At 47.5% G+C, this 27,267-nt stretch overlaps 1 protein-coding gene and 1 pseudogene across 2 annotated transcripts in view; one reads left to right on the top strand and one right to left on the bottom strand.

Annotated features, from left to right (window-relative positions):
* LOC120838691 (protein ABHD15) overlaps positions 1 to 27,267 on the bottom strand; it is a 368,387-nt gene that overhangs the window by 228,367 nt on the left and 112,753 nt on the right. Inside the window, exon 3 of one of the 2 annotated variants that reach the window (XM_042291052.1) lies at positions 4,497 to 4,657. The exons of the other annotated variant lie outside the window; for it this stretch is intronic. The gene's annotated coding sequence lies outside the window, so the exon portion shown is untranslated. The remainder of the gene's footprint in view (positions 1 to 4,496; positions 4,658 to 27,267) is intronic. 2 annotated transcript variants of the gene reach the window in all.
* Positions 6,893 to 7,693, top strand: LOC120838692 (annotated as a pseudogene).

Below are 27,267 nucleotides of genomic sequence, written 5' to 3'. Positions count from 1 at the left end.
CGCGTGTACAAAAGGTGCTCCGCACGCCGAGCCGAGTCAGTCTCGCCCCAGCGTTCGATCCGGCTGTTTCGCCACCATCGACGCCTGCGACGCTAGCCTTTTTATATTTCGTTTTGGGCACAAGTTCACCCCATTGAACGTTTAGTTCGGTTCAGTTTCGTCGGCTCATGAATTGCCGTTCGTGACAGCACTTGAGCTATGATCAAGGCTCCGTGATCTTGGAATATATTTCCTCCCAAATTCGTCTCTTTTTTAGTGATGAGCAATACATCGGGTTTATGCGGTTTAACGTTATAAAAGTAACTTATATTTGTAAATTAGTTTGAAAAATCGTAACGCACCATATGTGATAAACACAAAACAACTCTATTAAATTCATACAAAAACTGTTTAGAGAAAGAATGGAGCAATAAGTAAAGCAAAACGTAACTTTATCAACACCCTCCCAGCAGCATGCAATTGATACTTGAACCTATTCGGGGAAATAAGCGCGAAAGAAACAGGGACCAAGAGTAGAATAACAACGACGCAGGGCGCAATCTCAACTGGATTTACTAGAAAAAAAAAAAAACTTATATACCAACGGGAGCACACCATCAGACACAACACGTCACGTTAGTCCCATACTGAAACCTATCGAAATCTATTGAAAAGAATAATGTCATGTACACGCTGAGCGATTTGCCTGCAACAGGAATATGCGCTCCATACTACTATGAACTATCAACTAAAAAAATGCACGTTTTACGAATGGCAAGATCAAGGGCAGCTTTTGACAAGTCGGATCATTTTATGCGGCGCACTCTTCAAACGTTGCCAAGGAAAACTTTGACAGCAGGGTCCTTATACAGTGAACATTCTAGGAGTTCGTGTTTTATAGACCGTGGAGTACACGACAGCCGAAAACACACACCTAAGCCCTTTTTCTGGGGTCATTAGTTCCTACTTTCTTTCTGGTTCGCAATTTCCACATGGTGCTAGAAGTAGTTTCTTAAGAATTGAAAACTGGGCAAAAAATTTCCGAAACCGGAGTTTCCCTCTTCAAGGAAAGCTCCAATTAGGATATTTTTTTTTTAGTTTTCCTTAATCCCGTGAGAACTATTCGAGGAGTTATTTATCGCTGTTTATTGTTATTTATCGAAAACACGGAAAACTATCTATAATCACTGATAGCTTAAGCACCGGCCTACGTATCCCCAGGCGGCAGGTTCGAATTCAGGCCGAGTTTCCAGGACTATGACTCGAGCATATTGCTGAGAAGGCGCCGTGTAACCCAGCTTTATTCGGTGGCACATCAAAATATCCCCAGGGGGTTCAAATGAATCCTCTGCTGGGGTGTGCCAGATTCCCTTCGTTTGCAACGTGTCTATTCTTGATAAGCTCCGTTTTGGATGTGATGATTTCGAAACCGCAAGTCGTGACTCTAGTGTTGACATATAGTTTAGCGAATTTTTTTTTTTTTATGAGGAAGCGACTGCATAAAGCGATTTGTCCCAGTTACGATAAAAAGGGCAAATCATACTCAGCCATGGATTACTTGAGAGGTATTGCAATTAACTCGTAGGCTGCAAAAAGAAAATTAGAAACTGAGGCATAATGCTAATCCTATGGACGTAACCTGGTTTGAAAGCGTAAAGAATAAGTTACTAGAAAAATGACAGCTGCAAATATATACTTATTTTAATGTTACGCTGACTCAGTTTATGTAGTAGAATTCGGCAAAGTTTTGGAGGTCTATCCTTCCCAAAAATGATATTTCACACAGTTTTATTATTCAAAATCAATATGCCTCTCTTCCTGTACACATTCCGAATGACTTTAATGCATACTTTCAATCTGTATTTATTAAATATAATGGTTGTAAACCTTCTTAATCTTTTAATTTATCGTGTATATTATTATAAAACATTCTGATCAATGTTTTTGGTGTGCACAATTTGCTTTTAAACATGAACTGCACGAAGAGTTATGGTTCTGATGGTATCCCGAATTAATTTTTGTATCGTGATTTTCTCTGGTCATCAAGATACTAAACCTTACTTTTCAATAAGTCTCTCTCTTCTGGAGTTGTACCTAAACTTTGGAAATCAGCCAGAGTTGTTTCCATCTTTAAATCCGGTAACAAACAGAGCCTCGTCAATTACAGACCAATCTCATTGACTTCTGCCTCTAGTAAGCTCCTCAATGATATATTCTAGTTATATTTTTTAATATCTCAAAAGAAACTCAATAATCTGCCCTCCAAAGCACGGTTTTTATCGTGAATTTTTCAACCACCACGCTACTCCAGGAATGCACTAATGATATTGCTTCGTCTTTGAATAAAAGAGGCCAGGTTGATGCGATATCCATAGATTATTCGAAGGCATTTGATCAAGTTTCGCGTTCCAAATGACTTTTGAAGTGTAAAGTTATTCTTAAAAATCCAGTTTTACTTGACTGGATCAGTGATTATTTAAACACAGGTCGCAGTTTCTTTCGTTTCGTAATATTGTTTCTTCGTAACTAAGTTACGGTCAGTTCAGAAGTGCCGCAAGGATCGGAGTTAGGACCCATTTTATTTCTTCTCTATATAAATGATATAGTAGAAAGCATACCGGTTAAAATTAGCATCTATGCCGATGTTTGGGTTCTGCCTAATAATGCTAAGTCAGCTAATCACCAACTGTTACATAATGAATCCTTCACGCGCTTTTTATTTCGAGCAAGCAATGGCAAATGAAAATAGACTTTGAAAAGACTGTGTACATAAACTTTACAAATAAGAAATCGCCTTTGATTTTTAATTACGTCATTAATGAAAGATAGCCTGAAGGAATGTTTATGAGTTGAAATATTTGGGTATTATTTCTTCATCTAACCTTAAATGGGAATGACACGTTGACTTTATTTGCTCTCGCGCCCTCAGGAAATTAGGATATGCTAAACGTACGCTGAAATGTTCTTCAAATGAGGTCAAATTAACCGCTTTTAAAACCCTTCTTAGGCCGATTTCGGAGCATGGTTCTGAAGTTTCGGACGTTTATCTAAAAAAGAACATTAATCTTATCGACTCTAAGCAGGCCCAAGATGGCCCGATTTATTTCCAATATATATGATCGACATTTTTCCCCCTGACCCAATATGCTAACACGAGGGCTAGAGTCTCTGCCTTTTAGGCGAACTGCCGAGCGGTTGAAAATGCTAGACAGCATTATTAATGAAGATACTGACACTGAGTGCATGAAATACATTCCTTCTTCAGACATCACGCGCACTAGGCGATCTCATCCTTTAAACATTACAATCTTTCAGTCTCATTAACTGTTTTAAGAAATCCTTCTTTCCGCGCACGGTTGAGTTGTGGAACCGTATTAATAGAAATTGTGAAAATGGGTTTTGTATGATGTGTGACTGGCGAATCATTATTTTGTATATGTTCTTGTTTATTGTCGGCACTACTCATCTGTTTTTCACTTATGTATTACACTTCTGCAATGTCCTCAATTGAGGTTGCAGTATGTTCGAATAAATAAATAAATAATATGAGTCGAAGCGCAGAACAGATCAAGCAACAAATGACATAAAAGGCCCCTCCCATCGTTTCTTAGGATGTCGGCGAGACGGCGCAACAAGAATCCTTGTCCCATCGATGGGAGACGTATAATTTTATTGAGTGTCGCGTTGCGCAGTATTGCTTTAAACACTGAGTATTTTATAAACGCCGTAATACATCCTTCATGGCGAAATTTGTGGCGCGCAAGGGAAACTCAAGCAAGTAGTGCCACACTGTGCATAAACCGTTTTTATTTTATGCAAATATAGACTGTCAGACATTCTAAAACCAGGAAAATTGTTGCGTCCTCATGGGGTTCTTACGTTTTATAATCCAACAAATATCATTAACAATTAAGTAAACATTTCGGCGGAAATCCGCCTGTATAGGAACGCAAGAGGAAATGGGTACTTAGTATACTCTAACAAATGTCTTCATCATGCCCGTCATTTCAAAGCCGGCTCGGCTTAACTGTGTGTAGGCCCAAAGTAGCGTGTACTATACTCCGCGGCAGCTTTTCTTGGCAATGCAGTGGAAGGTACGTCCCGCGTCTCCTCTCCCATTTTGAGTGTACGCAGGCTCTCCTCCTCTCCCCGGAAATGGGGGAGGAGGAGAGCCTGCGCACACTCAAAATGGGAGAGGGGACGCGGGCCTGTACCTTCCACTGCATTGCCAAGAAAAGTTGTCGCGGAGTATAGTATCAAGACCAGCGACGTCGACAGCCGTTACAAACACCTCAATTTCATGGAGCCAGCCATCCAATTTACATCCGAACATGAGTCGAACGGTTGCATTCTATTTTTTGATCTAAGGGTGGGGGGGGGGGGGGGGGGGGGTCCGTTCAGAAAACCATAATTTAGACTATTTGAGCGTTGTAACTAATAATTGTTACACGAAAGAAGTAAATATTTTTAACTCAGATCCTCAGAAGTTTGACAAATATATTAAAAGGAGTACTCACACGGGGATGCTTTCCGGGGTTCGGCGTTCAGTGATCGGTGGAACCAGCAGCACTTCCTCCCCGACTGAAGCTTTCACACGAACGGCGGAGAGCTCAGAGGGATGTAGAATTTTTCAGACGCATGTGGCGGTCGCACTCTTGAAAACAGGGTTCAGTGCGAGCTGACGAGAGAAGAAAAAAGACAGGAGGACACTTAAGAGGGCTGACGTGTAGGAATGCAAAAGAGTTACTACACGCAGCGCATTTCTAGAAGCAGTGATCCCCGCTGTCCCCCGCAGATGTGTGTCAGGCGACGCGACATGGCTGAAAGCATAGCGTAGAACACGTGATAGCGCAGTGCACAGGGAGAGGGAGCAGAAATTTCACGTCCCTCTCCCGCCTCCCCCCTCTCCGGCCACGCATGACACGTGACCCGAGAAAAGGGAGAGAGCGTATGCCGCGCGCGCGCCACCTTCTCCCTTTTATTGGCTCGCGGGCCACAGCGCCAGGAGAGGGCTTCTTTGTGGGGTGGCGGTCATTAGAACTATGATGCTTCGCAGCCAACGGGACTTTAGATGTCGACTCGTTCAGCCAATGGGAGAACGTGAATTTAGGTGCCGTTTCCGCGGTTACAGACGCCGCCGGTTTCGCTCGATGGGACCGTTAAAGGAATACTACAACAAAATTTTGGCGCTCATTTTTTGGTCTATATGTGTTCAAAGGAGCAGTATCACATCGAACTCACGAATCTCTTGCTTAAAAAGTCACGAAAACGAATTTTAAGACGAATTGAACGATTAGCAAAGGGCACATGGTGGATGTCGCTAACGCCTCGTTTGTAACGCCCGTCTAGGAACCTAGACGGGCAAAGGTGATGGTAACTGTGTCACCTCCGGCCACGACGAGAAAAGAGGGGAAGTAGGAACTCCACTCTCCCCGAAACTCTCTGCTGTGTGTCCTAGAAGTCGCTATTGTCCCCCTACAAGATTATAGAAGACTAACCCGTCACTCAAAATTCGTGCCAAAGCAGCCACTTCGGTGGCTGGAACGACTAGGCCATCCTCTCGACGTCAACCTCGCCGTAGCTTTGCTTGTCCCAAGACGAACTACGTCCCGATTGGGGGGGGGGGGGGGGGGGGGGGGGGGGTTATGACGTGCTCTCCGCCGACTGTTTTCCGAGCGCTTGCCAGAGTGGGCCGTTTATAGCGAAAAATACAGCCACCAGGCTCAAAATACAAACGTGCCATTGTCATTTACGGATATTATGGATCATATTCAACCCATTTTTGACCACGACGGTAATATTTCAAATTTCGTTGAAGTATCCCCCCTGGTTCTCTCGTGAATTAAAACGCGTAATGCGCAAAAAGTTACATTTGCACCGTCTTTACCGCACTACTAACAGCAACGAAGTTTATGACAGGTTTAAAATATGCCGAGCTACGGTTAAAGAACTGTATAAGCGCGATAAAGAGGCTTATTGTAGACAAGTCGAAGGAAGTGTTTCCAAGCGTCCCCAGGATTTTTGACGATTGGTTAAAAAGCATACACGAGATAGGTCGAGTCCTGCTTCATTTATGATTGACGGAGCATATTCTTCTGATCATAATAAGATATGCAATCAATTCGCAAAGATTTTCCTGTCCACCTATTCATCAGCCAGTGTCGAAAACACAGAGATTTTACTAACTACCCATAACCATTTTCCTCCTCCGACAATTGACCTTGTTTGGGCAATTCATCAGCTCCCATCTAAAAAATCTTGTGGCCTTGATGGCATACCGAATTTTATAGTTAAGGGCTGTGTCGACATACTGGCTCCCATTCTACACCGCATATTTTCTATGTCGCTGAAGCAGTCTATCTTTCCGACCGCCTGGAAAAAGGGCTTGGTAATCCCTCTTCCTAAATCAGGCACCTCAACGAATATCACAAACTATAGACCGATATCATTGCTTTCCGCATTTTCGAAGGTATTCGAAAAAATCAATCATAAGCATCTAACACCCTGTTTTAAGCACTTATTACCCGAAGTTCAACATGGTTGTTTGAGCGGCAGGTCTGTTGAAACAAATCTTGCGTGTTTTTTAAATGATGTTGCCCCCAGAGTCTGTTCTCGAAAGCAAGTTGACGCAGTGTATTTTGATTGTAGCAAGGCATTTGATTGTGTAAACCACAAGTTACTGTTACACAAACTTTCTTTTTCTGGTCTCAGCGACGAGTACTGTTCTTGGCTTGAAAGTTATCTTTCTGCAAGAAAAGACTGTATCGGCTACGCAAATGTTAGGTCATGTTTTTTTCCTGTGCCATCTGGTGTACCCCAGGGTTCCAATATGGGACCTCTTATTTTTAATATATTTGTTAAAGATGTCAAAGACATCATTCGCCATTCGAGCCTCTTGCAGTTCGCTGATGACCTCAAGATCTATAAAAATATTTCGTCATGAAATTATTGTGCTCTACTGCAGGAAGATATCAACGCCATCTGTCTATGGTGTAAAGATAACGGGTTTGATCTTAACATTGGAAAAACAAATGTAATATCTTTCACGTGTAAGACTAATCCAACTCACTTTCTGTACTACTTAGAAAATTCGTCGATTACTCGAGCTACGATTGTGAAAGATCTGGGAGTGATGCTAGACTCCAAACTCAACTTTAACTCGCACGCGACATACGCTGTGAGCTCTTGTTTTCGTCTTCTTGGTGCAATTTCAATATTTAGTAAGTGTTTTTCAAGTGTTTACATTTTCTACGTACTTTATCGAAATATAGTTCTTCCAAAACATGACTTCTGCACTGTGATTTAGAACAGCCTTAGTGCTACAGCTTCCAATAATGTGGAACGCGTACAGAAAAGATTTGCCAGAACTTATCATTTTAGATCCCCATCACACGATATATATGATTACAACGAAGTGCTTAGACAATTGCAAATCACTAACCTTGCATCAAGACGATGCTCGCGCGACCTTTTATTCTTGTTTAAATGCATACATTCTAATCACGATATTAGCTCTCTGGTCACATCTATTAACTATCATATACCCGGTAGAAATGTTCGTTCTAGTCGCACTTTCCATGTCAATCACAGCGATTTCACGTCACCCTCGGGCCGACTGCAAAACTACTTCAATCATCTGGAATCAGATGGCATTGACATTTTTAACCCTAACCAACCTCATTTTAGGAAGTGCTTGCTTCATGTATTGAAATAATGTTCATGCTTTGCAACTATTGAATTCCTGTGTTTTTTTCCTTTAGAGGTGTGTGAGGCGACCATACTTTTCTTGTTTGCGTTTATATGCCATCTGAAATGTTACTAACAAGTGCACCAATGTATAGGCTTTGGCTGTTTTTGGGCACTCAAAATAAACAAACAAACAAAATAAACAAACAAACGAACAAACAAACAAACCCGTCACTCAAAATTCGTGCCAAAGCAGCCACTTCGGTGGCTGGAACGACTAGGCCATCCTCTCGACGTCAACCTCGCCGTAGCTTTGCTTGTCCCGAGACGAACTACGTCACGATTTGGGGGGATATGACGTGCTCTCCGCCGACTGTTTTCCGAGCGCTTGCCAGAGTGGGCCGTTTATAGCGAAAAATACAGCCACCAGGCTCAAAATACAAACGTGCCATTGTCATTTACGGATATTGTGGATCATATTCAACCTACTTTTGAACACGACGGGTAGATTTCAAATTTCGTTGAAGTATCCCTTTAATGCTTTCGCATTAAAATGGAGGCGTCCATGAAACTGCGATGTGCTATCATGGTAGCAGCGTTGTTAGATGCAGAAGACGACGAACTGCTTCCTGCTAAAAGAAAGATGCTTCTTGAATGGGTGGATGCAACACAAAGGACGTGGAACCGAAATCCAGTTTTACGAGGAGGGCCTTGAGGATGGCATTGATGAATGTCAAAGCCTTATATGGGTGCCTCGGACGGCATGCGCAAAAGCGCAAACAACAAGTTAGGTGATCCCGGATTCCGATGCCATCGCCGGAATCTTGCTGATCAAGATGACTAAATTGGACTGACACGCGAGCGAAATACCGCTATTTGCAAAGAGCTCCCACGCCAAGGCGGAGAGCGTTTGCACAGCCCGTGCGGAAACTCCTTTATCCCCCTTGAATGACTGCGTTAGCGGGGCTCCGCGCAAAAGCGTCACGTTGTTAGCGCGTGATATCTGTCCCGGGGAGAAAAATGAAGGATTTCTTCTTCGTGTAAACTATTCAAACCGGTAGCCAGTTTTTTTTTGTTTATGCAGTTTTTTTGTGTGTGCATATCAAGTGTATTTATTTTACGGTACTATAAAGGGTACCGAAATCAACACTTCACTATTTATGCATTGAAGCCCCTACTTTGTAAGTGCCTCCTTTTCACTGCAGGCAAGGTATGATATATAACTCTTTTCATAAACCCCCACCGTGCACTTATGGCTATGATTCTTACTCGGTGAGCAATAGTGTATGAGTGCATATATTGTCAATCTTTTTCGTCGTGTTTTTGTTTTGGGACTTTCAGTTTATGCGTAATTTGCAGTGTGTGTAAGTTTCGGTGTGCCAGCCCCAATACCGTACGGTTGTTAGTGTCCACATAATATGATTGCTTCTTGATTATTATTATTTTATTATTATTATTATTATTTAAAGGGGCGATTATTAACTGGCCACGGCTTTCATATATAGCAGCCGGCCTCTGCTAAGAACGTAGAAAACCGCTCCGGGATTGACTCATTTTTTTGCATTCAATTCTATTTGATCATGGTAATCGTTTATTCCTTAGGCTACTCGTAAGCACTCTAAGTAAAATATGCCAGTCAAGGTTGCTCGTTAGTTGCTTCATTGTTCAGGAGCAGCTGATGGAGCGTTTCTTTTGCTCCGAAGACTGAAACTTGTTTGTTACGTCCCTCTGTTCCGAAGAAAACCGCGGTGCTGTTCGTTCGCAGAATACTTAAGCAATATCGTTGCCCCGAGTCGAGTCAACACACGTACATAACGCAGGCTCCACTCTGAGCGGCGTTTCTGAAGATGTCACCCTGAATTATTATACTCGCTGGACTATGACGCAACTCGTCTGATGTCGGTTTCCATCGGGTTTGCAATCGAAGAGGCCGAGGAATAGCCCGTGGTGAACCCTAGCGCCAATAACCCCCTTCCGAAACACGCCGAGACGTACAAACAAAGCAAAAGTTGAAAATTCGCTTCTTGAAGCATTTGTGATAATCACTTTGCTGTTCCATATATTTCCCAAAAAGACAAGTACGGATCTCGTGAAAGTTTTCCCAGAAATGCCACTAGAGCCAGTGAGCTTAAAAAACATGGTGGGGCTTATGTTATGGTCAGTCTTGGTGCTTTGAAATTCGGTGTTCTTGCTGGGTAATGCCGCAGTATCAATGGCTAGAAAGCTATTATAAGGGGCTCAACACTCCCAACGATCAGCGATTGTTTATCTGTCAGTGGCAATATTACGAGGAAAAAAAATCATAAGCCATTCCTTTCTGTGAAGCTGGATAACCAGCAAACCGAGGTGTTTTCCACTAAACTTTAAGCCCGACCGCAGCCTACACAACCTACCGGGAGTGCCAGGTAGCGGCCAGGCACTTTAAATCGACCGCAAAATTCGGTTTCTTAACTACTCCCGCTATGAATTTGTGCAGCATTGCCCACATATGCTGCATTTATTTTGTAAAATTCGCAAAAAGCGAACTTACATGACGAAAAAGTAAAGAAAAGAAATGCTTAACTCCTTTGGAAGCGCAGCGAAGTCACCGGTCTTCAAACAATACGGCGCTGTTTCGCACGAGAGACAAGTGATGGCGCAAGTGGCCTCGACGCCAACTGCCGTCAACGAACGAGCATACGGCGCCGAGAGCCGGTGTCATTAGCAGACAATCTTTCCGACTCAAAAGCGGCGCGCGTTCTGCAGCGGCGACAGTCGCAGAACCAAGAACAGGCGCGGTAACAAGGAATTGCAAGCAGACGACAAAAGTACACTGAAAAAACAAAAACAAAAAAACAGTCAGAATATTCCGACAAATCATTTTTTAATCGATTACGTGTCCATTCACTGTGTTTTATTAGTAAAGATGATAAAACAATGCATTGGCAACTGATATCAAAAATGCTCGCACCGCTTTGGGTCGAAAAGATCGTCAGCTAATGGCGTCGGATCTCGGCGCCGTATGCTGGTTCGTTGGTGGCAGTTGGCGTCGCGATCGCTTGCGCCATCTCTTGTCTCCCGTGCGAAACGGCGCCGTATAGTTTGAAGGCCGGTGGCTTCACTGCGTTTCCAGAAGAGTTAAGCCTTTTTCTTTCTTTACTGTTTTCTCAGGTAAGTTCGATCCTTGCGAATTTTACAAAAAGAAATGCACCATGTGTGGGCAACGCTACACAAAGTCTTAGCGCGATAAGTTAAGAAACCGAATTTCGCGGTACATTTAAAGAGCCTGGCCGCTGTTTCGGACACCCGTTAAAATAATCAGAGCCTGCGAATTACAATTTTGACCTCATCACAGCGAAGTCGAGCGAAGACACAGATTGGATACGAGTGGTGCGTCGGTGCTCGGCTGGGACTCGTGTGCAATCAACGCGTCGAAAGACGCTCGGCATCGGGCCCGAGTCTAAGGCGGAACGCAAGTTCGTCTGTTCTTGTTCTTTTCTTTTTTGGCAGGGGTTGGGGTAACTTTAGAACGCTGACCTTTGATTGGTTCTGAATGAAGAGTAGGGGGTAGACCTCAAAGCTGCTTGGCTCGAGGTCTACCCACTATCCTTCAATCAGAGCCAATCAGAGCTCGGCGTCTTTTTGACGTCCCTGCAACTCCTGCGCAGGAAGCAGACGACTTGCTTTCCGCATTGCTGAGTTCGCGACATCCAACCGTGATGGCGTGGGATGGAGTGGGTCGTTCGGGGCGCTTCGTTATTCTAGGTGTCGCAGCCGACGCTATCCTGTGATAGAGCCAATCAAGCAGCAACAAACGTGCGTCGTCGCGGAACTCGTCCGCTTTTGTGCCTTTGCTATCAACACCAATCCCGTCCAGTGAAGGCGTCGGGATCCTGCGCTTTTATTCGTGCGTGACTGGTAGAGCACACAAACAACGAGCGTCGTGACGATCCCTTTTTGGCGCTGCTTTACTTGCTCCCTCAGATTGTTTCAATGTCGGCTGTGGTCGGTTATAAAGCAGAACTGTGTATAGACGCAACATATACAGCCGACATCGTCTCTACCTCCCGTCTCCCTCCAATCAAAGCGGGCATCGTCTGCTCCCCGCGTCAAGTCCGGCCTTTTAAAGGCCGGTTTTCACATGCAGCGAAGCGCTGATGTAGCGCTCCTCACGCGCCGTCAGCTACTTATCGTCTGCCATGAGCAACAGTTTCGACGGTGCCATACAAAGCTGGTGAATGCTCCCGTCAGCACGCGCTTAGCGCGAGGTCAGCGCTATGCTTGTAGCGCTCCGCTGCCTGTGTGAACAGGCCTTAACGACAGACCCCACGCGAGGAGCAGACGACGTTCGCTCTGGCTGCAGGGAGACAGCAGGTAAAGACGAAGGCGGTTAGCTTTCCCGTCTATCCTTCCGATCAGAGCTAGCCGCATTGACGTCACCACGAGCTTGCATCTCCTATCCTAAAAATTGTGAATCCCGAGGAGATGATTAATGAACCACTTCAAGAATTCAGTACTATCAAGTGGCTGGAATATCGGTGCAAATTTTTGTATCATGACCTCCGAGATCTTTCCCGCGCCCTGCTCCGGCCATTCCAAACGCCCGGCTGCCCAGAAGAAAAAAGCGAGCCGAGCAGATTTTCTAGATCTCAGCATGCGGCGCCTAGAACCATACCAGAAGCGGAAAAAAGAATCGCCTCAAATAACGCTGTCAAGTGTGAGCCAACGTTGGTGTGGGCCCTCGGCATGAAGCTTGACAATTCGTCGGTCTCATCATCATAATAGAGAAAGGTAAGTCGATCTCTGTTGATTCGTAATTTTTTTTCGCTGCTTCGATCTTTGCGTTGTTTCGCTGGATGATACCTCAGAATGCAAGATCGGAAGAAGAGAGTTAGGTAGGCGTAAGAGGTGTTGTTCTCATCGTCAGAGAATCAGCCGTACCAGTGGCACACACGGTGCCTTCGATCGACAGTGTGGTGACACTGCTCGGTTGCAAGCTCGACCGCAAGCTGCAAAACTTCAGAGCCCGCTTTCACGAAGACAGCCGCCCGGCCAACACCGGCGCTAACCCCTGAACTTCCCCCACAGGGGTGCTGAACTCCCTGCGTTGCCAGAAGTTCGGGCGGCTCGTCTGCAAGCCGTACACGCAGAGAACCTTCCCCGGGCGATCGAGACCGACCAGCTAAAAGTCAGCAGCCCATGGCGGCCCCACGAAGACCGCCGTCGCGAATACCGCTGCAAGCCTAAAGCTCTTGCTGTCTTCAACCGCAACATCAACCCCTCACCCTCGTCCACAAGCTCAATTTAAACAATCATCGCAATTAAAAAAAAATCATTAGTGAATTCCCATTTCATCATCGCTGGGCGCGGCGCCGTGGTCATTCACGGTATGGTTAACTTGCCTTTCTGCACGCCGCGGCTCTCCTAAGCCTAGATAAATCACGATCACCATCAGTATTCAGTGCGAATCTATATTTTAACTTGCATTCCTGATTTTGATAGGTTCAACTTGTTGTATTTTACTGAAATAATTAAACTCACAGTTTGTTTGAAAACAACATCGGGCATCTGTTCTACAGCTTTCGCTCGTCGAAAAAATGAACCTTCAAGTTTCGAACAACATCTTCCATACCAAAGGTCTCTTTGTTACGCCATTTGTTGCGGTGAGAGGCGGGGAGCACATTTTGCGCTGCTCTAAAGTTCTGTAGACCGATGATGATATAATTCGCGGCTATTGCTTTTTGTTGTTTGGTTTGGTTGCGAGCGCCACCAAGCGCCCGCAGTAACAGTCTCTACCGCGCAAATGCAATGGCCTGAGGAGTGCAACCAGCGCGCAAAAACTCTCGGAGGCCATGGTTGTATGCTGACGGCGGATGAAATCCGGTAACTATTTATCAACGGTAGACGTACGATAGTTAAGGTGTTTTTCGCTGAACATTTATTTCTCTATTTGCTTTAGTTTCGTTGATGTCACGAAACTATAACGCTCCATACGAGGCGCTTAGAGTTGAGTAAACCTTTTGATAAAATCCACATTTTATTGTCACAAGCTGCCTGGCGCGTGACGAAGCCGACCATTCCAAGAACTTTACTTACATGACACCCTCAAATGCGTAGCGCATAGAAACTCATAATGTTCGTCACGGTGACATCGAACAACAATACAGCGAACTAACGTCGGGATGCTCAGGCTCCGCATCGGTTTCTGTCTTAAAATTATTCCTTCTGCAGCCATCAAAAGGCCGCCATTAGAACGTACAGATGATACACACTTAGGTGATGAGAGGTATCGAAGTTGCCAAACTAAATTTCAGAAAGGCTCTATCGGATTTTTTACCGTCGTACTATTCGCTCTTGAGCTGAGCCTGCAGCCAGTGCTACAAGCACGAGATCGCTGGTTGGAAATTCTGTTACGTAGAACGAGCGCTCGCGCTAGAAATTCACGTCTGAGAGCGAGGTACGCGTGCAGGCTCGTAGCCCTGGCAGCAGTAGAGGTAAACGGAGTATGCGCCAAGAAAGTGAGGGAGAGGAGGAGACTAGAGAGTGCGGGGACATCAGAACGCCGAGCTCTGCTTCGAATGATTAGTGGGTAGACCTGAAGTCACTGGATCCTGGGAATGTAGCGCCAAGCTCCCTGTATGGTCGGCAGGCTTATCCGTGAAATGAGCAATTTCTCCTTGACCCCTCCGTTCTTGCTGAGCCGGTTTAACTTCGCTGGTGACGGGTAGCTTTATGAAGACGTTTCTTGTACACCGAGATTTGGCTATCCACACAGCGGCGAAACTAACGTACATCTTCGTACCACCACCACATGCTGTGTCGGTTCTTGGAGGCTCTGAAAAATAAGTTTACTGATTCCGTTGGGTAGTGGACCCCGCTTGCGTCGCCTCGGCAAGAGGTGTCTCGTGGTGTCACACCCGTACCTTCACCGAGAAGTGCTCGCGAGTCGCGAGCATCAAGTTGCCGGTGATCGTTGCCCACGTTACTGGGTTTTCCAAACCGAGTGCAACGTCGTCCCATATTGAAAATCGCAGTCGCAATGATGCGGCCGATGTCGGGCTCACGACGCCGCCAAAGCGGCCGCAGCCATGGTCCTGGGGGCCGCCATTTTTTAACTGTGCTCGTCTTGGCTTTAGCCAACTTCTCGTCAAGAATCCTCCTTGGAGGAGCGCAAAGACTCTTTGCGTACGCACGCTATTTCCGAGAAATTGCATACGCGAAAATAGCACACGCAAAGCACAAAACGTGGTTAGCGTTCATCGCAGTGGCGACGACGCTATTCTTTGCGTACGCAAAGCTTTAGCGTGAGATCTTCTAAAACTCCCTGATGCTCCATAGTGATCTTGGCACGATTAGTTTAGAACGACCCTCTGGGAGCTTCGGAGATTTAAATGGACCGAGATGGAGATTTCCATGGCAACTCAGACAAATTAGCCAATCACCTTGCGAGTTTTTGATCGTCTGTAAGTTGGTATCCGTTTGTGTCCGACTAGAAGGTAGGTAAGGCAATGGCGCTACTTTCCCAGGATCCAGTGACTATAGGTAGACCTAAAGGTCTACCTAGAGTCACTGGCCTTTGTCGTCACTGCACTCGTCGAACGCGTTCGAATGCGAAAGCCAAACGCCAGGTGCCGGCGCTCCGGGTTCCAATTCGTTCGACGAGTGCAGTGGAAGCAACGGCAGCAAGCTTTAGCTGCCGTTGGTTTTTAACTAATCATTAGAAGCAGAGCTCGGCGCTCTGATGTTCTCCGGCGCTCTCGTCTCCTCTTTTCCCCCAGTTTCTCGGTGGATACGTCTGATTCAGGCTCGCGTCTCGATGCAGAGGAGTGACGGCACGTTACTGTAACGCAGCACCGGACGTACCCCTCCTGCTTCCCAGTGTGTTTTGAATAGCAAATGGCCTAAAATCCACGTTGCCCAACCCTGTCTAAAGTGCCGTTCGCTTGATGGTGGAGTGCCGCAGCCATCCTGCCATTCCCTGCCTCATAGAAAAGATAGCCTGAAGACGATGTCTGGAGCGTGTTTCTTTCTTAAATGACGGTCCTCTCATGTTGGTCACACTGTCGAAACCGATTATAACAAAGTCAACGGGAATCTGAAATCACTTCACTATATCCGCTATTTCGTAATAACCCACTCCGCAATAACCGCTCTCGAGAGTAGCAGTACATATGTCGGAGAAAATCAGGCCATGCTTGAACCGTATCCCCAGCTCGTCGTCGTGTTTGCAGTCAACACCGAGTCTCTTGTATGATGTGTGGGCTGTGTGACCGCGCCCCTTTGACTGCTTCCTTATTTATGAGTTGCAGAACTTAGTTTGCAATGGGTATTCGTGTAATTGATGCCTCCATCGGAGCAGCGAGTCCAGAGGGCCATCTAAACGCGATGTTCCAATGCCGTCTGGCGAGGCAGGCGTATAAAACTTGCAGTGAGTCCAGCTCACAAACTATAAATAGCAGCGTGAAAGGGCGCTCGCTAGCGTCGCATCCTCTGGAGGAAGTTCAAGAAATTACCTGACTGGTAGCGACGCTTTCCGCTTACCGGGCGAATGGAGTCCCAGCATTCATATATTTAGAACCTGGGGACATATTTAGATCTCTACATTCCACCGTTGTTCTTCCACCTTCCTATTTCACGTTGTTTCCATTTTAACGGCCCGCAAACGTCGTGCCATTTGTTTGAATTTGTGGCTGCGCTATTTTGGACGCAACGTCAGACCAACAACAGGGAGCGTTTAATCATTTACTAGCACCGCTCCCGCGCTGCGCATTTTCCTCCGAGAAATAATGGCCTTACATAAAGACGCGGACGGTCTTTTTTTTAATAGAGCGGAGATGAAAAAATACAAATTCTTTCTCCTGCGCACACACACGCATGCGCATGTGAACAAGCACCAGAGCGTCATAATAAAATAGGAACACCTCTCATACCTTGTGTGCAAGTATAGTTGCGCCTAATTAGCTGGACGCAAAACATGATTGTGAACAAATAGAACTGAAAAAATCGGACGGGTATTTGCACTGATGTTACCCGAACGTCGTACGATCGATGGCATTGCTTTGGTCAATAAAAAAAATATGATCTTGTCGCTTTGTTGCGTTGCGACGGGTGCGTTGCAAATGATGTAAATGCAGCCTGTTGTTTGCCAGGTCCCGTTCTAAGCAAACATGTGAACTGTGGACCTGATCACGTAGTAAGGCTGTGTTAAAAAAAAATTATTATTAATAATATGACTGTTATTATTATTACAAATAATATTAATATTAATATTATTATTATATTATTTAAAAGAAAACGAAGAAGAGCCAGTAATTGTGTGAAGTCTTTAGACTCAGGTTAATAATTCCTTCTGTTAAGTGCGGTCAATTGATTGCACTAGTATGGCCATCGCTCATCTTCAAACGAGGATGTTCCAAAACAGGGGCCGATTTGTCTTCCTGTCAGTGGCAACGAAGCGGTGGCCGCGGTGCCTAGCGCTAGTCCAAACTCGGTCAGCAGATGAGCGCAGGAGGACGGATGACGACGATACGCGCGCGATAGGCACTAGGTGGAGACACGTACGCACGCAGAAGGCCTCATGCATAATTCAGTACGAGGATTTAGACGCCTTCAATGGGCTTCAGAATCTCGAAGAGAGATCCCGAAGGCCTTCTGTCGCCTTCAAGCTTTCCGAGGTACGGCGCAGCTCGAAACGCCGTATTTGAGACTGGCATTATTGGCGAGGAGATGGAACTATATGCGACACTGTGTTCAGCTTGCTTTCACCCAGAGGTCCTCGTTTACCAACACAAGGCACGTGCACTGGACACTTTACTTAATTTTTCTTCATTGAGCACGGGGCAAAGATCGGGCACCACTCGTGCACAATTCTTTCCCCGCGCTCGGTTGAGAAAGATCACGTAGAACGTTCGTGCGTGCTGCGTCCGCGTTGGGCTTCACCGATTGAATGGGAGCCCCAGCCGAACGCGGACGCAAAGTTGGGCTACGTGGGCCGAGCGACGCGTCAATACACAAACACATCACCTATGCTGTGTCCCCGTGGGTGCAGTAATGTAGTAATCGGCTAGCTCAAACTATAGTTTGAGCTAGCCGACACTTCAACTAGTTCCTCAACTAGTGTTCTATACGCTGCTTTATCATGTTCCCGTGGGTAGAGTTTTCAGTTCAGCTCCTAAGGGCGCCACCGGTTGGATCATCTTCCCAATACTAAGTCCCACCCCACGATTGACGAACGGGTGCTACGAGTCACGAGAGACAATCCAAAATGGCCTGATAGTTTCGCAGCACTCAATTGGCTAGGACGGCTCGTATTAGCAAGGAGATAGAACTATAGGGGGCACACTTTCATTATCATCATCATCACTACAAACAATCGCTGTGTGGCGAACAACGCAGACGCTAGCGCTCGTATAGCCTATCGCAGCATCGTTTTCTCGCTCGCCGCATATTTGTTTTTCAGCGATACGGTGCGCACTTTCTGCGTACCACGGTTTTCTAAGCATGCTTTTGAAGCGGGTATAAGTTTTCATCGGTTTCCTTCTCGGCGGAAAGCTTCGATCGACAACTTTGGGGCAACGCTGCACTCGACGACGTGATCGCTGTTGAGAAGTTCTCTCCTTCAATGAGGCACCGCTTGCTTTCGCCGATGTGGTACATGATTGTCGCAAGAGACAGGGTAACTGAAAAGGAAAGCGTCTCCGTTCCGATCTGGATGAGCATCGTACCGGCGTGCGGTCGCTTATCACTACTGCGTGGTGCACGTTAAACACCCCAGGCTAACGGTTGCACCACACTGGCTACATTGCTCATCTACAGCTGGGAAACAACTCGTCCGTTGATGCAGACTAAGTTCTAGGCAATATAAACACGCACACAGCCCAATTTTTTTTAAGTGCGTGTTTTGTTAATTATTTAGTAAAAACAGGGACGGCGACGTGCCTGCCACGCACGATCGACCGCGCGCGGCCGGTGGCCCGGCACGCCCGAGCGTGACCACACATGCGCTTGTTTTTCCTTTGAAGAGGACTTCGGTGGTATTGAACGCAAGAGGGGACCAGATTACTTCTATCTATGGGCGTTTAGGAGAACGCAATAGTGTTACATACCTTCCACGAGTCTAGCGTCGTCGTCTTTCATGGCAGCGCATACACTAATGACCGCGGTCGGAGGGGTTGTTTGCCACACAGCGTTAGTGCCAGAGGTGGCCGCTAGGGAGCGCCTCTACTCGATCTACTTTCCCATGGCACCCCATTGGGTACTGTTGTAAAGGTTGCAGGTTGTAAAGAAACGGTGCTGTGTTTTTGCGGTGCTTCGCTGCAAACTTCGTCAAAACGGTCCATGTCTTTTTTTTTTTCATTTTTCAAGTACTAGCTTCGTTAAATGTATACAACAGTAAATTATAGCGTTATTTCTTTCTTGTTCGACTGTCGATTGTTATCAATTGTTATGCAGTGCGTTCATGAGAAAAGAATGCCGTATCCTTCAACCCTAGTAAACAAAGTATTCATCGCAGAAACTTCCAACTCCGTGAGAATGTGACTGGAGCAGTTGGAATAGACTGCGGAAGTTTGAGAACATGACGTTATTTGGATAAAAATAGAACTGAAAAATGCAAAAGTTTTCTTTGAGCCGATGTCCCCCTAAGCCTAATATTGTCACAAGAACTGACATAGTGAACGCATTTGGGATTTATCAGTGAAAAGACATGTCAGCAAAAATTGCAATATTGTTTTGTATCCTGCTGATAAGTTTCTTTGTATGAAATATATGCTACAGGCGCCCACAATGCCATGTCTTGTTTTGACAATATTAAGCCTAGAGGACGTCGGTTCAGAAAGAAATTTTTCTTTCTCAATAATCTTTTCATTCAAGTAATGTCATGTCCTCAAACTTTCGCGTTCTATCCCAAGCGCTAGCGTGTGGGGATTCCTGTGATCTCCCTTCCCCGATGGCTGCGATAACGGCCGCGGGTCGGAACACTCGGCCTCCTTCGCCGTGAGCTCTGACCTGTTGGTGAAGCGTACGAGAGCCGCCTGGCTTGGGGGACTCTCCTCCTCACTCTCTCCCGGGGTGACCTCTTTCCGTCCCCCCCTCGGATGCGAATCACTGCTGACAGGCGAGGAGGCTTTCGCCTCGACTTTTCCCGCTTTCGGGAGGGGACTCATCCGGGTGACCGCGAAAGAGATAGGACGTGTGTCGGCGACTTCTCCGATGCTTCCCTGGTCTTGGCTCTCCGGAACCCCCCCCCCCCCCCCCCCCTCAACCCCGTCTGACCAGGTAAGGACCTTTTCTTACCTTGCCGGCGCGGGGGGGCATTTTGGGTGGGGACATAGTAGTTCATTTTAAGAGTGTTCCAATAAATGCTCGAGCACTCTGTCCTTACTCTGGTACGTATGCCATCTCTTCCGCTATATTCGAGAGAGTGAGACAAGGTAGACGATCATTGGCACCAACGGAGGTAATTATTCGAACCGACCCACGGTAATGTAGCCCTAAACGTCGTCTACTTTGCGGCGGAGATGTGGGGACCGCGGGCTACTAGGTTTGACGTCTCCTTTGAGATATCGCCACTGTTGAGACAATCCTTTGGTTACTCTATCGGTGCCTGTGTTGGTAGCTGGCAAAGATCCCACAAGCGTCACACTATCAAAGCTTTTGTGCTTTCTGCGATGCATATTTTCTTTAATGTGGGCCTAGAGTCACTAAATAAGCTGCGCTTAGCGTATCGGCACTCCGTTCCCCGACGTCGTTGTGGGCGCCGCCATTTTGGCTCGTATGCAGAACAGGCGCAACAGCCGATGGTCATGATTCAAAAGTGCGACTTCCTCAGCATTAGATTCGGTGTTAGGAAGGTAATGTAATATTGCTTTGCTCTGCCGCGAACGGTTTAAACATTTGTGGAGGGCGGAAAAGCATTTCCTGTGATTTCAGATAAAGCTTCAGATAACTGGCAACCATGATTTTAAGCCACAATATGGCCAAGTGTCGTTACTCTGAAGCGTAGCTTATTTAGTGGCACTATGTGGGCCCAAAAGCAGTTTTCTTTTGTCAGGAGCGTTCTGATTTATAGCGATCTCGATGCGCCGTCAGATCATCTTGTCTTTTGCTTTGATGCCGCGGGAAATGTGTTTTGTTTGAACAAACTAAAATAAAGAAAACGGGATAGCAATGCTTGTATTTAGTATGAAGACTATTACTCTATCCCTAGGCAAACGTCATTCTTTCTCTTCTCCGGGGTCTGTGTGGTACGTCGAGCACAGTCACTCAGCAGGTTGGGGCTTCTGTTCAGCCAACGCCTCCTGTACTAAGATGCCTGTCATAAGAGCGGCGCGCGTCCTGCCGTGCCCTCTCCCTCTTTCCTCCTCCCTTTCAACGAAACGACCGCGAGGGGCGTTGCTAACTGACACTATCGCTCGCGGCCGCGACAGCGCGGGAGATTTGACGTCTGCTATTGCGATAGCAGTAGGAGTGTGCGAATAGTGGTTCGAAACGAATAGCGCAGTGCCATCCCTAGCGAAAAGAGCCGGTTGCATCGGCTTTCCTTTGCACCGCAAAGGCTATAAATGACGTTGTGCCGTACAGGCGGAACAGAGCACCCGCAGAACAGTTGCTCAGGTCCACGCACGCAAAAGAAAGACAAACTTACACAGCGCTGGCTCGCAGCTCTTTGGTATATTTACACTTTCGTCTTCGTCTTCTTTTGGTATTATGGGCTAGGGCTATGGAAAATAATTTCGTCTTTCTGTTCAATAGGATGCGTATACCAAAAACTAAACGTAATGTTAAATAAAATTAGCGCTCAGTTGCGAGCGGCCGGTCGCGCCAGTTGCGCCGAGATGGCCTAGCGCCGAGCGCGAGTTGATAATAATGATGATGATGTTGTAGCTGTTCCCTTTGAATCGGGCGTTTCCGGACTATGCTCGTGCTTAACCAAAAAAAAAAAGAAAAAATAGTGTCGGAGGCGAGTGCCACCTCGTGGCGTTTGGCGACAACACGATGGCAGACCGGCCGCAATGGGAGAGCGAGCCACCTGACAGCCATCTTAGTACAGGAGGCGTTCGTTCAGCTATCTCCTCGTCAATCTGCTCTTTTCTCTTGCGAGGTATCGTGTGTGACACATCCGGTGAGCGCGTCGTACCGCGACCCGTGCATGCGCGCGATGACAGGAGAACTTCAGGCAAAGCCAGCTGAACTAAAATAAACATGCACACGAAGAAAAGACCATACACACCGCTGGACTAACAACTGACTTTTTTTTTTCCTTCTCTTCTAGTACGAACCCCACACGAGGAAAATATTCTTTTTTTCTTGTTCTATTTCCTTCTTTCTTCACCGAATATCTAAAGGGGCGATGCAAAAATTTTTGAACTTTGCGCAAATACCGTTAAGAACGGATCCCTGACGTTAATGAACTATAAAACACGCGTTCCTTTTTAATATTGGCAAAGTTTTAACAAGCGAATTTCCCGAGTATGTGACTCTGAGTGTCCGATTTGTCTCCAGATTTGCGTGTGTAAAATCATCTGCACAAAATGGACCTTTTGTAGAAATACGCGGTGCGCATGCGCGGAGTATTTGATGCGCCTGGGTTCGAGAGTATCTAGTTCTAAACAAAGCGCCATCTGGCTTTTCTCGCCTTTGCGCGCCTTGGAGACCATCGAGACTCAAGTTTTGATGTTGCGAACAAGGTGAACACGAGTCATCGTACTGACGACGCCCGTTCTAGATTACGACGTGCGCCGCAATTATGCCGGTGAACTGTGTAGCCTTCGGCTGTCGGAACTATTATCGCCCGGGTCGTGGAACTAGCTTTTTTCTAAGGGTAAAAGCTGAGCTAGTTGGTTCTGAGACATCTTGGGTAAAACCAGCTGAACAAAGGAAGGAAAGTGACAAGGAGAAAAGATTGGCAGAAAAGGTTGGCAAGTGACAAGGAGAAAAACCAGCGGTCGGTTCGCCAATCTTTTCTCCTCGTCACTTTCCTTCCTTTGTTCAGCTGGTTTTACCCAAGATAGCTTTTTTCGCTTCCCGTGTGCTAAGCGATACACGACGGACCGGGCCGCGGACCGATTGATCACGTGATGCGCGGCCTGCGGGCCGCCCGGCTGCAATGAGCATCCACACGGCGGACCAAAAAAGCAGATGACAGAGTGAACGGGCCGGTCTAACCCTCGACCTCACAGCTCCGCCAAAAGCATGCAACGAGCTGCTTTGAGGCTATCTGTAAGGAGCCAAGATGGAGGTTGAACGAAAGAGACTTTTGGCCGCGGTGGCCCTGGCGTTGACTATTGACGACGAGGAGGACTTAAGTGAACCGAAAAGGGCATGCATCTATTTTCCCACAGAGCGGGGAATTGCTCCACGAGCGCGATGAAGTAAAAAGTTGCATCGTCGCACCATGCCGCCATCGTCGCACAACAAAAGGTTCGTCTTCTTCGTCTTCAACAGTTGGCGCCAAAAGAACACGACTTTGGATTAGGATTCCAATCCAAACAACAAAATTCAGCTTGTTGCCAGATTTAGCACTTCATTTATACTAAAAACGCCGCGGTCCGCCGCCAAGGTCCGGGCGAGAAAAGCGCTTGGCATTTCTCACAAGCGCGGGCCGCGGACCGCCGGCGGACCTCGAAAAGCGGTGACGTAAGATCACGTGATGCGCGGCCCGCGGACCAAAAGAGCAATTTGGTCCGTCGTGTGGATACACCTTAAAGGTGTATCCACACGACGGACAGGGCCGCGGACCGATTGATCACGTGATGCACGGCCCGCGGGCCGCCCGGCTGCAATGAGCATCCACACGGCGGACCAAAAGAGCAGACGACAGAGCGAACGGGCCGGACTAACCCTCGACCTCACAGCTCCGCCAAACGCATGCAGCGAGCTGCTTTGAGGCTATTTGTAAGGAGCCAAGATGGAGGTTGAACGAAAGAGTCGTTTGGCCGCGGTGGCCCTGGCGTTGAATATTGAGGACGAGGACGATTTAAGTGAACCGAAAAAGGCATGGGGACATCTTTAGATGATTATTTGGGTAGTCGTCGCGACTATTGTCCCACGGAGCGGGGAATTGCTCCATGAGCGCGATGAAGTAAAAAGTTGCATCGTCGCACAACAAAAGGTTCGTCTTCTTCGTCTTCCACAGTTGGCGCCAAAAGAAAACGACTTTGGATTTGAATTCCAATTTAAACAACAAAAGTCAGCTTGTTGCCAGACTTAGCGCTTCAATTATACTAAAAACGCCGCGGTCCGCCGCCAAGGTCCGGGCGGGAAAAGTCACTTGGCATTTCTCACAAGCGCGGGCCGCGGACCGCCGGCGGACCTCAAAAACCGGTGACGTAAGATCACATGATGCGCGGCCCGCGGACCAAAAGAGCAATTTGGTCCGTCGTGTGGATACACCTTAAAGGTGTATCCACACGACGGACCGGGCCGCGGACCGACTGATCACGTGATGCTCGGTCCGCGGGCCGCCTGGCTGCAATGAGCATCCACACGGCGGACCAAAAGAGCAGACGACAGAGTGAACGGGCCGGTTTAACTCTCGACCTCACAGCTCCGCCAAACGCATGCAGCGAGCTGCTTTGAGGCTATTTGTAAGGAGCCAAGATGGAGATTGAACGAAAGAGACGTTTGGCCGCGGTGGTTCTGGCGTTGACTATTGAGGACCAGGAGGACTTAAGTGAAGCGAAAAGGGCATGCATCTATTGTCCCACAGGGCGGGGAATCGCTCCACGAGCGCGATGAAGTAAAAAGTTGCATCGTCGCACAATGCCGCCATCGTCGTACAACAAAAGGTTCCTCTTCTTCGTCTTCAACAGTTGGCGCCAAAAGAACACGACTTTGGATTAGGATTCCAATCCAAACAACAAAATTCAGCTTGTTGCCAGATTTAGCACTTCATTTATACTAAAAACGCCGCGGTCCGCCGCCAAGGTCCGGGCGAGAAAAGCGCTTGGCATTTCTCACAAGCGCGGGCCGCGGACCGCCGGCGGACCTCGAAAAGCGGTGACGTAAGATCACGTGATGCGCGGCCCGCGGACCAAAAGAGCAATTTGGTCCGTCGTGTGGATACACCTTAAAGGTGTATCCACACGACGGACAGGGCCGCGGACCGATTGATCACGTGATGCACGGCCCGCGGGCCGCCCGGCTGCAATGAGCATCCACACGGCGGACCAAAAGAGCAGACGACAGAGCGAACGGGCCGGACTAACCCTCGACCTCACAGCTCCGCCAAACGCATGCAGCGAGCTGCTTTGAGGCTATTTGTAAGGAGCCAAGATGGAGGTTGAACGAAAGAGTCGTTTGGCCGCGGTGGCCCTGGCGTTGAATATTGAGGACGAGGACGATTTAAGTGAACCGAAAAAGGCATGGGGACATCTTTAGATGATTATTTGGGTAGTCGTCGCGACTATTGTCCCACGGAGCGGGGAATTGCTCCATGAGCGCGATGAAGTAAAAAGTTGCATCGTCGCACAACAAAAGGTTCGTCTTCTTCGTCTTCCACAGTTGGCGCCAAAAGAAAACGACTTTGGATTTGAATTCCAATTTAAACAACAAAAGTCAGCTTGTTGCCAGACTTAGCGCTTCAATTATACTAAAAACGCCGCGGTCCGCCGCCAAGGTCCGGGCGGGAAAAGTCACTTGGCATTTCTCACAAGCGCGGGCCGCGGACCGCCGGCGGACCTCAAAAACCGGTGACGTAAGATCACATGATGCGCGGCCCGCGGACCAAAAGAGCAATTTGGTCCGTCGTGTGGATACACCTTAAAGGTGTATCCACACGACGGACCGGGCCGCGGACCGACTGATCACGTGATGCTCGGTCCGCGGGCCGCCTGGCTGCAATGAGCATCCACACGGCGGACCAAAAGAGCAGACGACAGAGTGAACGGGCCGGTTTAACTCTCGACCTCACAGCTCCGCCAAACGCATGCAGCGAGCTGCTTTGAGGCTATTTGTAAGGAGCCAAGATGGAGATTGAACGAAAGAGACGTTTGGCCGCGGTGGTTCTGGCGTTGACTATTGAGGACCAGGAGGACTTAAGTGAAGCGAAAAGGGCATGCATCTATTGTCCCACAGGGCGGGGAATCGCTCCACGAGCGCGATGAAGTAAAAAGTTGCATCGTCGCACAATGCCGCCATCGTCGTACAACAAAAGGTTCCTCTTCTTCGTCTTCAACAGTTGGCGCCAAAAGAACACGACTTTGGATTTGGATTCCAATCCAAACAACAAAAGTCAGCTTGTTGCCAGACTTAGCACTTCAATTATACTAAAAACGCCGCGGTCCGCCGCCAAGGTCCGGGCTAGAAAAGTGCTTGGCATTTCTCACAAGCGCGGGCCGCGGACCGCCGGCGGACCTCGAAAACCGGTGACGTAAGATCACGTGATGCGCGGCCCGCGGACCAAAACAGCAATTTGGTCCGTCGTGTGGATACACCTTAAGCGGGCAGCCTGGATTCGTGCCGTCAGGAGAGTTGACAAGTCCGACCCCTCAAAGAACTGGAGGCCGAGTCAGCTGTTCAGACTATGTAGCGCCCATTTTATTACAGGTAAGTTGACTTGTAATTTTTGCAAGCGATAGAGCTTTGCGAAGTGCGGCGATGATCACATCTCTTCGATTGCAGGGAAGCCGGCGTTAGACAAGGCACACCCGGACTATGTCCCTACACTGTTTAGCTACTCGCGTCCACGGCCGTCAGCCCTCGGTCGGTTTCAACGCTGGTCCTCCAGATCATCTCTTTTTCTTCGTATAACGGCAGAATAAACACTTATAAAAACCTTTTAGCCTAGTATTCAACGGAGTGTGGCAGACCGCAATCTTCTCTTTTTTCTTCGATGGCCAAGGCCTCCAGCACTTCACGCGCGAAGGAGTTCTTGTTCCTATGAAGGACGGTTATGCTGGTGAGCTCGGCATCGCATCCACAGGTCCGGCAATGAGCTGACAAATGTCTTGCTGATGTGCTTCTCACCGAGGCTGCGTGCTCCCTTACTCCATCATTTATACATCGGCCAGTTTGGCCGATGTAACTCTTCCAGCAAGAGAGGGGAATATGATAAGAAAACGAACCGGTAGCACACAAGAAGCCTAACGTGGACGTTAGGTCCGTTCGATTTGGTCGGAAAGTTCTGAACCAGTTCTGTCCGAGTTCAGAGGAGTGCAGGAGTCGTGCAGCGGCGGCGCAGAACCAGTGCAGCCGCCGCGCTAGGACTGGCGCTGTGATCGGGATCGAGCGGAAGCGCAGAGTGTCGTCTGCATCCGTTGGCTCTCGTTTCTAAACGCCAGTTTGCATGCTACATTTATTTGTTCGTGGGTTGATGAGACAATTCGTGTTTCCTTAGTTTTAAAGTATAATAACGAAACCTTTACTGTGGATATTTTTTATTTGCGTGTACTAACAACGTTTTCTGCACGAAATGTGTTTTTGTCTGCTTTTTTTATCGGCCGTTCGGTTCCTTTCATTTCCATAACCGTTCGTGTCCTTCACATTTATTTAGCAATAGTAGATTCATTCCTAGTCTCTCGAGTGTCGCATTTCTACGATATGTTCGCGGCATCGGGATGATTTTGCGTTGGGAGTCACTGGCGGCAGCGCGCTGTCGGTAGCGGTCACCTCGAAGACGAAGGC

The sequence above is a fragment of the Ixodes scapularis genome, unplaced genomic scaffold (assembly GCF_016920785.2).
Source record: "Ixodes scapularis isolate PalLabHiFi unplaced genomic scaffold, ASM1692078v2 PGA_scaffold1__304_contigs__length_218370807, whole genome shotgun sequence".
Taxonomy (NCBI): Eukaryota; Metazoa; Arthropoda; class Arachnida; order Ixodida; family Ixodidae; genus Ixodes; species Ixodes scapularis.
This window is presented reverse-complemented; position numbering and strand designations above follow the sequence as displayed.